The 16,778-nt window shown below is 55.2% G+C and overlaps 1 protein-coding gene across 4 annotated transcripts in view; it reads left to right on the top strand.

Moving 5' to 3' along the window:
• The window catches only part of LOC119111965 (uncharacterized), a 112,585-nt gene that overhangs the window by 64,014 nt on the left and 31,793 nt on the right, over nt 1-16,778 (top strand). Inside the window, exon 1 of one of the 4 annotated variants that reach the window (XM_037235869.1) lies at nt 10,651-10,739. The exons of the other annotated variants lie outside the window; for them this stretch is intronic. The gene's annotated coding sequence lies outside the window, so the exon portion shown is untranslated. Of the gene's footprint in view, nt 1-10,650; nt 10,740-16,778 lie in introns of those variants that run through there. 4 annotated transcript variants of the gene reach the window in all.

The raw sequence follows: 16,778 nt of genomic DNA on the forward strand, positions 1-16,778 counted from the left end.
GGTGCCTGGCGCTCTCTGGTGCGAGCCGCGCGGTCTGGTGCCACCTTACGCCCTTTTGATTACCTGGATTTGTCTTGCCCTGCCGGGTTCGCTCCATGTGATGTCCGATTGCGTCCCGCGCTGCCTGAATGTTGGCTCATATTGCCCGAGTGCGTATTGTGGCCGCCGGTTTGCCTGGCGCTGTCGGTGCTTCCTGGGCTATTGGGCATTAGTGCTGTTTGGTGCTCCCTGGTCGTTCTTGTTTCGTTAGTGCCTCTCACACGCTTGGTTGCGCTGTGAAGTAATGTTTAGACACGTTTAGTAGCTGCAGTTTGTGCTCACCCACTGCAGAGGGAGGACGCTAGTGGTCTGGACAGGTGGCGGTCGGTCACACCGGACCACGTCTGCCTCATAAATCGCCTCATGTCTGACTGAAGCCCGCTCTACGATCTGCTCTCATCCTGGGCGCATGTCACGGAGTTGGCGTCCGGGGAAGTCGGGCTATTTTCAGCTTCTGCTAGACAACCAGGCGTGCCTTGAGCTTGGATTAAGCTAATATGCCGGTTCATGTTTGAAAAGCCACACGTTCTTTAGCGCTCCTTTCACGGGCAGATCACAGAGGCGCTCAGAGAACACAAATTTTGAAGGATGGTAAAGGAATTATTGTCAATGGCATTGCTGAATGTGATCAGATCAAAAACACAATGACTCATTCCAACATTACCGCAATCACTTCCGAACCAAACCAACAAGATGAACCAACAAACAACAGTGTAAGTTTGCAATCTGTGTGCTCACAACAATCGATCTTCATTATACGAAGAGGCACTGATTAAGTAACGTTATGAAAAAACATTGACAACATTGTCAAAACTCACGTCTCAAACTGTGCTCTTGGTCACGAGAGGGGATCACGTTCGTGATGATAAGCACAGCTTAAAGCGCCGTTTGTTGACAATATAAACAATGTTCGCGTAGCAACGTCATTCAACCAGTGCCTGCTGGTCAAGTGAAGGTCGATCATAGTCAACATAAGACCTTCAAACTCGCATTGCCGAAACACTAGACGTTGAAGGTTTTTCTTGCTTATATGGAACCACAAGCAACTGCCAGGACACCCTGTGAATGCTAATCTGAGCATGCATAATGTATTGTTCTCCCTTTTTCTCTCGTTGAGCGCTTCTTTGATCACGTCTGGACAGAAGGTCCCTTTAGTCCCTTTAGAAGGTCCCTTTAGTCCCTTTAGAAGGTCCCTTTAGTCCCTTTAGAAGGTCCCTTTAGTCCCTTTAGAAGGTCCCTTTAGTCGCGTCACCCCGGGCGGGCTCTCATCGCACCGACCGGAGGGTAAGTCCTCCTATTTGCACCACCATCTGACCTCCTTGGGAGCGCCTCTGGCCGCACCCGAGCAGAAAGCGAGCCGTCTGATCCTGTCGTCTGCCTGGGTGTGACTCCGGTCACGCCGGAACAAGGGCGAGCCGCCTGGTTGAGCCGGCGACAGCGGCGGCGCCGGCAGGTCGGCCGGGTAAGGCCTCCCCGAGCCAGGTGTGAACTATCGTCCCATCGGACGTGACACTGGCGCTCTGGCTGACAGCGGCCCGCGAGACACCTGCAGCACCGCACCCCGGGACACGGCTGATAACGGTGGACATTCGGTACCGACGGCAGCTGGGACCACACTTCCTGACACGGCTGGTGACGGCGGACACTCGCTACCGACGGCAGCTGGGACCGCTGCTTCCTGACACGGCTCGTGACGGCGGACACTCGCTACCGACGGCAGCTGGGACCTTGAACCCTGAATGCGTGTGAATCTCATATCAAGAAATGGGGGGGGGGGGGGGGGAGTCTAATCGTGATCAAGCTCGTGGCTATTTTTTCATCAAAATTGATTCGATTCGCTGTGGGTGTAATAGACCGTAGTCCGCTTGTGACGTTGGATGTTGCTGGCCTGGGCGGTATGGGCCCTCTGTCGAAGTGTGGCAGTCGTTGCATTCACTGTTTGTCCAGCTTTATCAGTTCACGCTTGCCTGGTTATCGCAAGCGGTACCCTCAATCCCGTCAGTGCAAAGTGAATGTGTCCTGAAGCTGCTACGATCACCACGCATTCTTAAATGTCGAGAGTTAGCTTCACAGTCAGACGAACGGCTTCTTGCAGTTGCCGTGCTGGGCCTTGGCTGCGAACGAGCGTTGCATCAGCCGGGAGCCCTCTCTCTCCGCCCACGCAGGAGCGAGAGCCAAGAGCAGGCGGCGAGAACTGTCGCCTGCTCTTGTCAGCCTGTGTCAGCCTCCGCCTGTCTGCCCTGCCGCCGTGCCGCTGTGACCTCGCCTGTCTGGGTCAGAGGCACCCTGCTCCGCCGTCAGGTCGGTGGTGCCTGGGGTGACGCGTCATCCGCGACACATGTCGGGGCTGACGTACCGCCTGCATTACATGCCGGGGCTGAGGTACCGTCTGCATCTCCTACCGGGGCTGAGGTACCGCCCGCGTCACATGTCGGGGCCGAGGTACCGCCCGCTTTACATGCCGGGGCTGAGGTACCGCCCGCATTACAGAGCTGAGCCCGATCTTTCTATGATCGGCAAGCCACGCAGAGAACTGAGGTGTCTCACGCCTGGGGCTGTTCACACCTTTGCATGGAATGGATTGAAAGAGCGTGTGGCCGCATGTCGCACTTGCGCAAATGCGCGCCTAGAGGATTCGGTGCCAGCAATGAGCGTGCTAAAAATGCAGTGGTGTTGAACAGACCCGGCAAATCAGCCCAAACAGGCAATCAAATTTCCAAACGGCCTGGAGATGGTCAATTTTTGAATACTGCTATTGCTGGGAAACAAGTTTCCCGCCTTGGAACTGCTTGATTAGCAAATTTCTGCCGTCATTGTAGTAGGCAGCGCGTGACGAGCAGCTTGGAGTAAGCCCCTGGTCGGAACCCGATGTAGGATGAACGGCGACCAGCGCGTGACGGACGGTGCGGGTTGAGCCACTGGCCAGAGCCCGATGTAGGATGGCCAACGCGTGACGGGTGGTGGGGGCTGAGCCACTGGCCAGAGCCCGATGTAGGATGGCCAACGCGTGGCGGGTGGTGGGGGCTGAGCCACTGGCCAGAGCCCGATGTAGGATGGCCAACGCGTGGCGGACGGTGCGGGTTGAGCCACTGGCCAGAGCCCGATGTAGGATGGCCAACGCGTGACGGGTGGTGGGGGTTGAGCCACTGGCCAGAGCCCGATGTAGGATGGCCAACGCGTGACGGGTGGTGGGGGCTGAGCCACTGGCCAGAGCCCGATGTAGGATGGCCAACGCGTGGCGGGTGGTGGGGGCTGAGCCACTGGCCAGAGCCCGATGTAGGATGGCCAACGCGTGACGGGTGGTGGGGCTGAGCCACTGGCCAGAGCCCGATGTAGGATGGCCAACGCGTGGCGGGTGGTGGGGGTTGAGCCACTGGCCAGAGCCCGATGTAGGATGGCCAACGCGTGACGGGTGGTGGGGGCTGAGCCACTGGCCAGAGCCCGATGTAGGATGGCCAACGCGTGGCGGGTGGTGGGGGTTGAGCCACTGGCCAGAGCCCGATGTAGGATGGCCAACGCGTGACGGGTGGTGGGGGCTGAGCCACTGGCCAGAGCCCGATGTAGGATGGCCAACGCGTGACGGGTGGTGGGGGCTGAGCCACTGCTCGAAGCCCGATGTAGGATGAGCCGGTGATCAGGCGGCCCATCGTGAGAACACCCGTAGCCTTGTCCAAAGTGAAAGCTCGCTACCCGGCCGCGCTGGTCCGTTTGTTCCTGCGCCGGTCGGCAGCCAACGACTGCCCCCCGCTGGATGGCGCACGGCACATGATTGATGCAGTCCCTAAGCATTCAGTCCCTGGTGATGGTCTCCGATGATTTAGTCCTTGATGACTCAGTCCGCACTCTCGCAAGAGCTGCACACTCCACAGACACAGACAGTCAAAAGTGGACCATGGATTAAAATTTGTAGGGTGCCTTATGACTTCCATGCTTTTTTTTCTTTTGACACCTGACATGTTCTTATTTTAGCGCAGTTATGCTGATATGCTTAGTGCATATAATCTGTCGACGAATGCGAGCCTCCAGCTATTGATAACATCATTCAATGCAAAAGATGAGTACAGCACGACATTATCAGCAGTCATTAAGACCGCAGAACGCACGTAGATCCAGTGGCGTGCGGCGCCACTCATGCATGCCTGGTGAACTGGGACTCTCCCATCAGCCCGGCGTGGTCGTCACCAGCCAGCCGACCGGGTCACCGGCTGGCGGACCGGTCCTCCGACGGGGTGTTTTTGCATACCGGGCGCCACAATTCCTCGTCAGTGTCTCGTATGTTATCTTGACTATCGGCCCTTTTTGCCAGTTTTGAAGATGACGGACGCGTTATAAGGGCGTATTGATCAGGTCCGGTTTTTAATAGGCGCGCATTAAATACCGTTACTGCTGGAGACGGGTGGAATGGTTCACTTTGGACCCCGCGGCATGGCGTCTGGCAACCCGCCTGAATGAAGTCTCAGACCCGAAAGCATTCGCAAATCTCGCTGGTAAGCTGACTTCTTCATATCAAACAATTGGCTTCCACCGCGGGATTACTTTGAAATCTACTTGGAGATATCACGGGGCCGACATTTTGCGAGGTCTGTGACAGCCTGCCAGACTGAAAACGCAGGCTGCCGTCCAGGGATCGACCTTCTCGCTCTTACCTCGGTGCTGAAAGTCCGTCCGACGCAAAAACAATGTCTCACCTAAAAAACATTGAGGCAAATATCCGACCTCGTTTCGTTTTGCTGCACATCACGTCACACCCCAACCAATCGCGTTGGAGCGCTCGACCGCCACGGCCATGGCACGCAGCATTTATCGGTCAGGCGAAGCATTTCTCACCTGTGTGTCGTTATATAGATGTCAAACTGAACTATATGGTAAGCGAAAGATGCCCAAATGGCACTGATTCCAAGCTCAGGAACAAAATCGGCTGTACGGTTATCATAAGAATTGACGTGAAATACGGACATGTATTTCACGCCATGACGACATGAAACATGTCACAAAATCGTAAATGAGAGCCGGCTGGAAAAAGGTTGGTGAATGGTGGAAAAAAATGCCCGCAGAAAATTACTTCCCTCCCGAAACAGCCCTCATGCCGTGCCAAATTACATTGTCACAAGCACACCCGTCATGTTTGTGTTTATCATAGCAGGCTTCAGTTATGATCTGCCCCTGTTTGTAAAGCTGTTGCGCAGCAGCTGCTGGTTAGCAACATGCTCGATCGCCGAAATTCTGACAACCGTTGCCATGGGCATGCTGTAGAATGCGGCACATCGCTTGTTATGCTGATCGCTACTTCTGCGCCGCAGCACGTTGCAACTCCGCAGAGAGTTATATTCTGTCACAAGACAATGTAACGGACCTTGTTCGGAAGAGGGACATGTTTCGCTCCCCCTAAGAATTGACCGACGTGGTGACAAGTAATGACGTCCGAGACGTTGCGGCAGCGGTGCGTCAGATCACCTGAGTCTGTCGCTGCTGCACGCCGTGTTGTCCGCGAACGGGCGCCTGTATGATATTTATCAGCACGTGACACGCTGTTAGCCACAGGTGTTTGAATGCTAAGCGTGTGTGAGAGATGTGGCTTCGCCTCCCCCGCCCTGCATTCCTTCAAGGCCAAGGAGCAAATGAACATCGGCCCAACATGGCGTTTCAGAGGAAGACGTTTTTCAAAGACACTTCTACGTCTCTTCCTTTTCGAATTGTGCACGTCCTTCAACAGAAACAAGATGATAACTTTCACGTAATAGGTGCAGGTCCGTTAGAAAAAACATGAAAATGTGGTGGAAAGGATTAATGATAGGTCAAAGAGGCACCATAGATATTACGTGGTGATTCGGTTATAAACTATTTCTATTTTTGTTTTTTCTGCACGCTCTAGTGGCATGATGAACATTCTCCTTCAACATTCTCTAGCGTATGGGCCAGTGTTAAAGAAATTGTGTTCATCAACACATCGATACGTTAAATTCATCGCATGGCGTATCGCCATTAGGCGTTACCATGCAAACGATTCGTAGCATGGCTATGGATCGTTTGCATGGTAGAAGGCATCACGTTAAGCCTTTTCGAGCTGAGTATATCGAGGTTTGTGGAGTGCTGTTTTTCGGCTATTCCAGCTTTGGCGGGCCAGAATTTTCTGTGCTATTTTCATATGTATTTTCATGAATTTTCTGGCCGGCCAAAGCTGGTCAGACATGCATGCTACCTGACTAACTTGGTTTGATCGATGTTCTCGGCCGCTCCTATTGGACAAGAGAATTCGATGGTCCTGCCACAGCAGCTGACGTCACGGTTCCTTGGGATGCCGCTTGGTACTTTCGCGTTTGTCTGCACTTCGCATTGACCATATGTGTAATGCATTCGTCAAATGTCACCAGTGCACACAAACCATGGATCATCACTGAAATATGCCAGCAAAGCGCGTCACGTCCCTAGCAATCGCGCGAACTCTGCACGTTTGGACAAGGCGCTGTGTCTCGACGCGATTTGCCGGTACGAAGATAAAGAGTTCGCTGCAGTTACTGTGCATCGAGCGGTCGTACAATGCCTGTAAGAGCCGCGACACACTGGGAGCCTGATGATATGGTTCTTCTGACCACTCGAGCATGCTGTCAAGCGTTGTCATTACGCATTTCATCGGCTGTCTTTCCACGGTTTGCTCTAGTTGCAGGAGTCACCTGCCCCTCCCCCTCAGCTGTCAGTGTTAACCTCTGCTCTGCCCCTCTCCCTCCGCTCTGGACGTCTCCTCGCTCCCGACAGCGGTGCTGAGCTGGCTGGTTCGCTGCTGAAGCACCGCCGCTCGTGCCGGTGATTCATGGGCCGGCCGGAATACGGCCCCGACACCTGCGGAGTGGCGTGGGTCTCCGCGTCACCCCCACGCGTGCGGGACACGGGCCGTTCCGGCGCAGCCGTTCCCACGTCTGGTCTCTGGACGGGCCGTTCCGGCGCATGGACGGGCCGTTCCGGCGCAGCAGTTCCCACGTCTAGTCTCTGGACGGGCGCGCCCTTTGGAACGGTGAAGGCGTTCGGCCGCCCAGGCCGACCTGCCTCTGTGCAGTTCGCTGTGAAGGGAGTGTGAGGTCTGAGGGGAAGACAAGAAGTGTTGCGTGTGCTGGCTCGGGCAGGAAGCTCATCATAAAAATTATTTCTGTTTTGCTGCCATGCCAATCAGTTGGGGTCAATGAGTTGTTCGTCGCTCAGAACTACGCCATTTTGTTATCCAGCACCAGCTTTTGTATCACATTTCGTGAACATTGCGATGTAAGATCGTAGTTTTGAAACTATTTAAAGCTTTACGTTGACTGTAGACTGAAGCAAAAGCAAAAAGAAACGGGGGGGGGGGATTGGTCGCCACACAAAATGGATAACATAGCTTCGATGTAATCAGCTGTTTAAAAAATACATGCCGTGCTCTGGGATAATAAACAAAGACGCCTACGAAAACTCAAGCGGTTGATGTGATCACGTATCGGTACAGAAACGTTCTGGTGGAAGTAAGCCGCTGGAGTCGTTTAGCGTTCTGAGCTCGCCTGCGATAGGCCGGCGTCTCCAGCGCGTCGCGCAGCCGTGCCGGTCGGCTCGGCGCGCGCTGGGTCGGCTCGGGCCAGCAGCCGCGCCGGTTGGCTCGGCGCGCGCTAGGTCGGCTCGGGCCAGCAGCCGTGCCGGTCGGCTCGGCGCGCGCTGGGTCGGCTCGGGCCAGCAGCCGTGCCGGTCGGCTCGGCGCGCGCTGGGTCGGCTCGGGCCAGCAGCCGCGCCGGTCGGCTCGGCGCGCGCTGGGTCGGCTCGGGCCAGCAGCCGTGCCGGTCGGCTCGGCGCGCGCTGGGTCGGCTCGAGCCAGCAGCCGCGCCAGCGCGACGCTCGCCCACCAGCTGTCATCAAGACGTGTGTTAGTTCAGCAATGGAAGGCGGGGGCAGTCGGGTTTACCGCCGGCGCCCGGCACGACGGAGCGGCGCCGGGCCCGATTAGTTCGGGGCGGGCTTGCTCCCCAGGGCCGGCGCTGTCGTCGGGATCAGCCGCCGCTCCCGGAGCCCGCGGCGCCGGGCAGTGGCCGGCACGTGGGGCGTTCGTACACGAATGGCATGAGGTCGGCGATGTTCTGCGCTTCGGCACGTCAGGTATGGAGGTGACGCGCCTCGTCGTCAGGTGGGGCTCGGAACGAGGTTGCGCCCAAATTTGACAAACTGTTTTTCAAACCTGGCGGGGGATACCTGGAGCAATGTGTTGTAACATAATGCCGCTGAGATTTCATGGCGATGAGAAAGCATGATCACAATGAAAACGGTTACGCTGCGTTCAAGTATTTAAGGTCAACTAAAGCATCCATTCTTTTGGCTTTCCTTCGCCGCCCATCATGTCCCGACTAGGAACATTTTTGGCTAAGTTGAGCTAGCACGTAATGTCCACGTACCCGACCAGGAGTGTGGCCGCGTTGCCCGGTGTGTCACCGACCTTCACTGGACATCGAGTCCGTGAAAAACGCCGACCGCAGGCCGACGTCAGGCCGACGTCGCTCGCCCATCCCGGCTTCAGCGAAGCGGCCGTTCGCAGCAGGCCGGCGACACTGTGGTGCTCTGAGCAGCGCCGGCGCTCAGCGGGACACCATCAGCCGCACCGGTCAGCACTGCTCTGTTTGCGAGAACTTTGCCCACTTGCCAGGCAATTTTGACCCAATAAACGCATCGGCTGCTTGATATCAGTTACAGCCATTAAGATTTCCAGGTATTCGTGGTGTGTTGGGGGACACTGTTGTACCGAGGGATTATGGGCATCGATTCCCGCCGGTATCAGCGTATGTTGCAGGTGGTTTGCATATATTTCCAGCGTCCCCATTCCTTTTTTCTGACATTTTTTCACTTGCAGCCAAGGTGTTACGAATGTGCTCCTGATAACCTTGTCGCACTAGCCTGAAAAGAGTGAAGCGTTATTCGCTCAATAAAATGCATTTAGCGGTACGTGCGGCCGTTTTGTGTGCTTTCCTAGCGCTTCATGGCCACATTTTTATGATTTCCTGACATGGATAGAGCTTCCCCGAACTTCGACTCCTTAATCCGGTGTTTCCGTCGCACCTGCCCCCAATCAGCTAAGACTGAGGGCCATCAGCGACGTGTTGTCTTAAATCTGCCTATTTTTACGTCGGTTTGTTTGCGTACCCTCTCACCTTGTTATATCGCCCGATAATCCCCATTTTTCCGGTCCTGAGCGCTAGAGCTCAAGGTGACCGGATTTCCGAGGCCCATCTAAGGTGATCCCTCCCCACCCCCACACCGCGTCATGGCGCTTGGACGTATACTGCGGCAGCACCGATGGAGGTCACACTACACCTTTTATGTGGGCGGCACGGGCACCCGGCACGCGTCGCTTCTCCAGCGTCGCGTACGGCCGATCACCGCGCGTCAGTTGTCGGGATAGGCCACGTTTTTTTTCTCTCCGTTGCATCCACATTTGCACGAAATGTGGTCATGACTTCCATGGTGCCACGGGATCTTGTAAGCTTCTACAACGTAAGGACCAGTAATGTTGTAGTCCGTTCACAAGAGCTCTCAAAATGGATTGATGCACTTCAAAAACTACAGCCTGCGTCGCCCATCCAGCACAATTTGTGCGAAACACCCGAGGCGTTCTCACGTAAATACGTGTTTTAATTATTCGGCATGTAAATTCACAGAAAGCCATTATCATCAGCTGATGACATATACGGTAGTATATGCAAGCTTTGCCAGTACCTATCCTGACTTGAATGCGTAGGCTTTCGTCTAAGTTTCTGGGTGGCCCACTCGGAACCAGAAGTTAAGCGATAAGCACAGTTACGAGCTCGTCTCGCCAGCGCTTTGAAAGGCGAAGAGCTTCGCAGGCTCCTCTCCAGCGGTCCAATAGCCGTCGCCTGAGCAACTTTCCCGACATGGAACTCCCTGCCGGAACTCCTCCAATATCCTGCCAAAGTGGTGGTCTCATTGGCACGTGAGCCATTCACTCAGCGAACCAGTGACCCGCCGTATGTAGGTCAGCGGCGTCTCGGACGTCTCGCGCTGCCCTGGGCACCGCCCCACCGTCGCCCCTGCTGCGGCCCAGTCACGTGACGTTACGTGGGCGCACCGGGAGGTTACGACCCCAGCGACCTCTGTCGTCGTGCCTGTTGCCCATAGTCGGCGGTTTGAGCTCAGATTGGTCACGTGGCAAAGTTGTGCTCGCACACAGATATTATATGCGCACCGTAGCAGTATAGCGTTCCGGGACAAGTCAAAGTTAGTCACCAAATGTCACATTCGTTTGCACGTTTTAAGGTCACTTCTCACGCATTCGATAGGACGATTCTGCTCAATACATCTTCGAGGGCTGCAAAGGAGCTTTTGAATGCGCTGTGCATGATATAAGCTGACCAAAGCATGTGAATCAGACGATGGCAGGGTGGCAGAGCAGGCGCTGGGCCTCTGACGATGGGATCAGGGACCGCCGCCGTGGCAGATTGCAGAATGATGAGCACATAGTTCGTCCACCGTTACCGCAGGCTAAGCGGCGGATGTGGTACCGACACAATAGCTCAACGCCGCCTGTAAAAAGTGAGCTGTCGCTGGATCATGTGTTTTTGTGTTTTAATTTCCGTATCTGTTTCTTTTCAGGTAAGATCACGTCAGAGTCCGGACTGTCTCTGCCACACGGTTAAGGATCCGCTGGCGTCTGCGTCGGTTGTGGTGGTCTGACGCCACGGGTGAGTCTGGCAGCGGACACAGTGTGCATGAGCGGCCAGACCCCGACAGCTGTCCGTCATATCACGGGGTGTCGACTGGAGCACAAACACCCCTGCCAGGTCGTGGCGGCCGCGGCAACACCTGGTGCCACCACCCCGCTCCCCCAGCTGGCTCCGCTGTGCTGATCACTGCAGGCGTGGAGCACCTTTGCTTCCCTGTCCCTACAAATGGGTTCCTGTCGTCTGGGAGCGTTTCAAGTCCGACGTGCAGCGAAGATGCTGAATTTGCGCCGCGTCAGATGCGGACTTTGTGACGGGACATCTGAAGCAGCAGCGGATGCTGTGACCTGACCCAGCGGTAATCATCGTCAGACTTCCTCACATCAGCAGCGGGTTCGGCTCCGCGAACGCCACCGCCAGCGCAGGCGCGGTACAGCCCAGGTTCGCGACCGATGGTTACCGCGGCTTGGCTCGGCGTACGGGAGTCCGGCAAACAACCCCTAGTGACTGCATCACCCACACGCCTGTTTCACCAATCCCCTTGATTTGTTTTCAATCCGACTGGCGCGCGTCGATAAACACCGCCGCACTGGTTCCAGTGTTGAGCTGCTCGTCTCTCGGTTTCCTCAGTGTCCGTCCTCCCGCCAGACACTCGGTTGGGACGGCCGGCGTCAAGGGTCACGGATCGGGACCCACCATGGGACCGCGACGTCGGCCCCGGTGGCGTGCGTCAGCAGCTTTCGTGCCGGCTGGCTGGCAGGCGGCACCTCGCTGACACGACCGTGGGCGGTGGGCACTGGGCACGAGCAGCGAACACGTGGACTCGTCGGACCGGTCCGCCTGTCAGCGGATCGCGTCGTTTACAGGAGCGGCATTAGACGGCTTGTTGGTCTCCGGGGTGGGTTGACGCCGTCCTGCACTCTTTTCGGCGATTTTCTTGCTTGTATACGGCTGTACAGGACTTCCTCAAATTCCTCCGCTCCGGCCACCAGAACGCGAACATCTGAATTGAATGACTTCCGTCTCCGGGCCCACGCTGAGACACCTTTTCCTTCCTTGTTGCTCGCTGTAAACGGTGTGTTTTCTCAAGGATTCGGGTTTCACCCCGCCACCGGACCCCTGGGCGCTCGCGGCGGCCGCCGGACCCCCGGGCGCTCGCGGCGGCCGCCGGACCCCCGGGCGCTCGCGGCGGCCGCCGGACCCCCGGGCACTCGCGGCGGTCGCCGGACCCCCGGGCGCTCACGGCGTGGTCTAAATTGGAACGGGTGGGAACAACCAGCAGGCCGTGTCGTCTTGGCGGTCCGCCGTCACTCAGCGCTTCCGGCAGGCGGGTCTGTGCACGACCAGCGAAGGATGCAGCGCGGCGGTGGACTTCCTAGCGCTCTCTCTTCGACTAGTGGTTGGTGGGAATGGATGTGTATCCGAGCTATCGCAGTACAGGACAGAGCTAGCGAAAAATTGGCGTAGTCAGATAGCTTCTACAGTTCTGAGCAAAATGTGAGTAGATATTGCGTCTGGTGTCAATCTCAAAAGTACAGCAGGACGTGTAAAACTTATATTTAATTCGCATGAAACTTTATCAATAAACCGCTCCTAATGGGAATTTATCAAGTCACTTAATCTTAAGTTGTATCAGGGGGTCGTTCACGCATTATAACTCGAAAAGGTCATCTTACAAGTTGTGCAAAGGTTGCGACCTTTCAAAATAACAGTGCTGCTTGCAGATGGACGAGTGACATTGCCAGATGTAAAAGTGGTTGAAGGCGACCTGTAATGCTTCCAGAGTACATATTACAGCCAGCCAGAAGAAATGGTCATTTTAGATGAGTGTCCTATGTTTTATGGTGACCGCCAAGCACCACTTGCAACTCAGGAGGTCTCACTGTTGGGAGAGAAACTCAGCGAGGAAAAGTAATCGTTAAGTTGTTTTAGCAAATGCAAGTTTAGACCGCGCTCTGCCTCCATATAATGTAACTAATAGCCATCTAAGTTAATAACCTGGTACCACCCAGGTCAAAGTTTGTGAGAGTATGTCGGAAACGAGCGTAGCGTAAGTCACTGAAGATGGCGTGAGGTCAGCTCAGGTGTTCTGCAGCTGCCCTGGAGCATGTCATAGGGAAAACAAAATGTGTTGGATAAGCTGAAAAGGCTGCTACCTATGGGGTTACCTACCCGAAATGGTGTTAAACGAAAATTATGGTCTTACTCTATCCACATTCAGAATACCTCTATTTTCACATTGTGTCAAGACTGCGCATCATGGGTGTAGCCACGCCTCTGAGATTGGGGGGTCGAACTGGATGGTCAAATCAGAATCTAGGGGCTGGAGGCCAACTGACCTAAAATTGGTGACCACCGCTGCCGGGTCAGTGCCGGCGCCGGTGCCGGAGCCGGGGTGTTCGCAAGGCCTCCTGAGCACACGACCGTCCGGGCGGAACTCCCAGCGTGACAGCCCAGTGCTGGGGGCGCCGCGCGCCCGTCAGCAGTGGTTGGCGTCGCGGCGATAGTGGCGAGCGAGCTCCGCTGGCGCCGAGCGGCGCGTCTGACGCGGCGCCGGACCCGGAGCCGGAGAGCTGTCTCCACCGCAGATCAGGGGCCCGACGGAGGTCACCAGGTCCCCGCGCTGGTCCACCCAGCTGTCGTATGTTACCTCCGCGACAGGAATGGGCGCCAGTGACGTGGTCATGAGCAGAGTTTGGACCTGTCTTTTAGAAGGTTTCCCAGGCTCACCCTCCATCAGTGGACTATTAGTGGTTTGCATTTTTCATGATACTGCAATGCTGAAAGCATTCCGGGTGCAGACATGGAGCTCGACTGCGGTCATTAGAACGTGATGACATCTTAACCGATGCAAGCATCCGTCGATGCAAGCGGCATGCATGCATTGATCGGGCCTGGCGATCGGTGCAAGCATGCGACTGTTTTGGTCTCGAAACTGTGCCATAAAAGACGATGTACTTCAGTCTCCAATAGATCCGGAGTGAGCAGCACCGCCATGGTGAACGTCAGTGGTGAATATCAAAAGCTGAGTCCAAGGAAGCGCTTCATTAAATATGGGGAAATGCAAGGTCAGGTGGGGGAACGGCGTAGATCAAAGGGACACATGTGTCTGTTGTTAGGGGAAAAAATGAATGAAAATATGAGTTGTCAGCATTGCAATCACGGACCTTCAATATTGCTAATTGTAAGAACTGGTTTATTTATGTAGAGAGCATCGAAAAGCTTTTGAATTAAAAAGCTCTGACCGTCCAATGAGCATGATGATCAGGACCGAAAACAGCCCGACGTTTACACACTTTTACGAAACGTTCTACTAGAACAATGTATCCATATTGAAGATCATGATAAGTTTTGACAATATTTGATAGCGTTCATGTCTGGTTTCCTGGATGAAATAAGCTAGCACCACGTGCGTTTAACCGTTGGTTTTGCTCGTGCATCCTGCATGAAGACTGCTCGAGCATCTAACGGACCTCAGTGAAAGTCACCACTTATAATGGCCTACGCCGCTGATAATGGCTGCTGCTCTTGTCACATTTGCCAAAGTCTAGAAAATGGTTCCGACCTAAAACTAGTCACAAGTGAGTGGTCACGGAATGGAATTCCGAATAGTCTTGAGCTGGTGCGCAATTAATTACGGGACAATTAATTACGGGACGGGACTTAACTGGCGCCACGCCGTAGGTCAACTTCTGCAATAAGGCTGAGCAGGTAATTCTGGCTGTACGCATCGTTATTGATGGGCTCATTTGGCGCTTAGTGCGCTAGCCAAAGGCGTCATAAATCGCCAGACAGCCGTCATTGACTTGACTCATCCATAATCGCAGGTGTCGTCCAATTAACCTGGACTGGCTCGACCTCTGCCGGGCCGCCTTCAGGGACAGGCAGGCACTGTGACTCTGTGCAGAGCGTGCGGACCCGACGGGTTGCTTATGCTGATCACAGATGTGGCACGCAAAATGTGGTTATAATTGAGCTAGGAACGGGTACAGGAAAATAACTTTGCCACCACCTTTTGTCCATGAAGTGCGTTGGCTCAAGAGCTCGTGCACTCGAGCTCAAACACTGTATGTGGCTCAATCCGCCTACACTCAGTACCCCCACCTTGTGGCTCAATACGCCTGTGCACTGGTGCCGAGTTCCACAGCAGTCCAATGTTGTCCACCAGGCGGCATCAGCGCATTCACCCACGTCCTGCAGACCGCGGCCAGCCTATTGTCTCGCTAGTCGTGTCGAACATATCAGAGTGACTAGGCTCGTCAACAGTTCTCATACACGCCCGAGCCGAGGCCAGATGTAAATCATGCTCGGAGGCCCCGCAGGTGCCGCGCAAGCCATTGAGAGCCGACTTCGGCCTGAAAGGCAAAAAGCGCCAAGGCCGGCGCGTTGATGTGTTTATTCGCCGAGTGTTCTGCGCTCCTCTCAGGCGTCACTGCATTTCTGCGCAGGCGCCGCCCTGCGGCAGGGCTGCGTCGACGGCGCTCGCCACCCAGTTTCTCACCACCGGAAGGCTGGGTGTTGCATACATACATGAGCGTCGGAAATGTGTCTCCTCACTCTGCTTGTCTTCTGCTGCTGTGGCGTGACCGTACAGCGCTCTGGTGACCGCAGCGTACCGCCGCAGAGGAGGAGAGGGTGTCGCGCCCCGCCTGGCCTGCCCTTCCCGAGCCTGTCCTTTGCTGCCAGCTGCTGACCGTGTCAGACTGTGGCTGGTCGCTGTCGAGTGGTGTGGCTCTGCGACCAACACACGTGATAGTGCCGTTTCTCTTCTGTGCGGGTGCTCCTGTGCCGATCACAGCTGACAGATATGGCTTCGTTAGCGCTGCTCGTGCCGTGCTCTCACGTGAGGAAAATGTCAAGCGGCTTACCGTATTCCTGCACGACCAGTGTTAGCCCCGGGTCTCTGCTCCCGCGTACACACCAGCTGCTAAGGCAACTGTGGCCCTGTCCCAGAGAAATCTGGGTCACAGCAGGCTCGAGACTAGAAATGCCCGCTTCCGAGAACGTCGGTAAAAAGTAGCACCTCACTGATGCATTTACGGCTGAAAACTCAAATGGCAATGCTGCCACATTCTGGAAAACATGTCAGGTTGCAGCACACGCATGCCATAAATCAAACGATACCGCATTGTCTGCTGACCACGGTTCTATGGCCCCATCTGACACGAATGAATCTGAGACAATTCCTGTAATAGCCGCCGTTCCCACGTCAGCCGCGGCCCGACTCGGACAGGCGTGCTTCCCATACCGCCGGCGTTCAGACGCTAACCGTACACACCATTGTATCCAACGGGGACTGGAGGTCATATCTCGTATCTTCGCCGGCTCTCGGCGTCCTGCTGCGCCGCCGCTCGGCGCACGCCGACTCTGTTGGGTCGCCGGCACGCATGCCTAGCGGTGTTGCCGTGCCGACCCCCCTCCCCTCCCTCTCTCCACTCCCATCAGTTATGCAGCCGGGGCCGGCTATTGTCCCTGTCTCGGTTCGGCTGCATTATTCTATTTGTTTTCTTCGTTGGGATGCCGGATGTGTAGAGGCATCGTCAGGATGTTACAGTGGCATGGATGTAGTGCCGGTTGCTGCTGAGACCAGATGAGAACCGGATCACACATGCAGCTGAAGGCGAGGTCTGAGAAGTTGGGTTCAATGTGATGTTCGTGGAAGCATTAATATCCTTGCACTTTGTGTCGGATTATTGTAAGAATGCACGTTGGCAGCCTGGCGAGAGGTTTTAGGCTTACTAGAAAATGACTTATTGCAAGCTTTGCTGCGCGATGTTATTTTTATTTTGTTAACATTGAGGCTAACAGCATTTACGGAATTCTTGTTGAATAGAAGTCAGCAGCGCTAAAAATCGGAACAGCTGCTTCAACGTCCCCCGTAAATTCGAATCGCGTGGATGAGCAGTCCAGCGGTGTTTTTGTCCTTAGTGTGCACTTTACCGGAAAAGAGCTCTGGCATACATGTTGTACCGCTGCTTATCTCAGCGCTCTGCAAATTTAAGCTTTCAGAACATGGCAATGCTTTCAGGCAATCTAACCAAATTGCTGATGAATTTCGCA

This window comes from Pollicipes pollicipes, unplaced genomic scaffold (genome assembly GCF_011947565.3).
Source record: "Pollicipes pollicipes isolate AB1234 unplaced genomic scaffold, Ppol_2.1 Scaffold_7261;HRSCAF=8764_pilon_pilon_pilon, whole genome shotgun sequence".
NCBI lineage: Eukaryota > Metazoa > Arthropoda > Thecostraca > Pollicipedomorpha > Pollicipedidae > Pollicipes > Pollicipes pollicipes.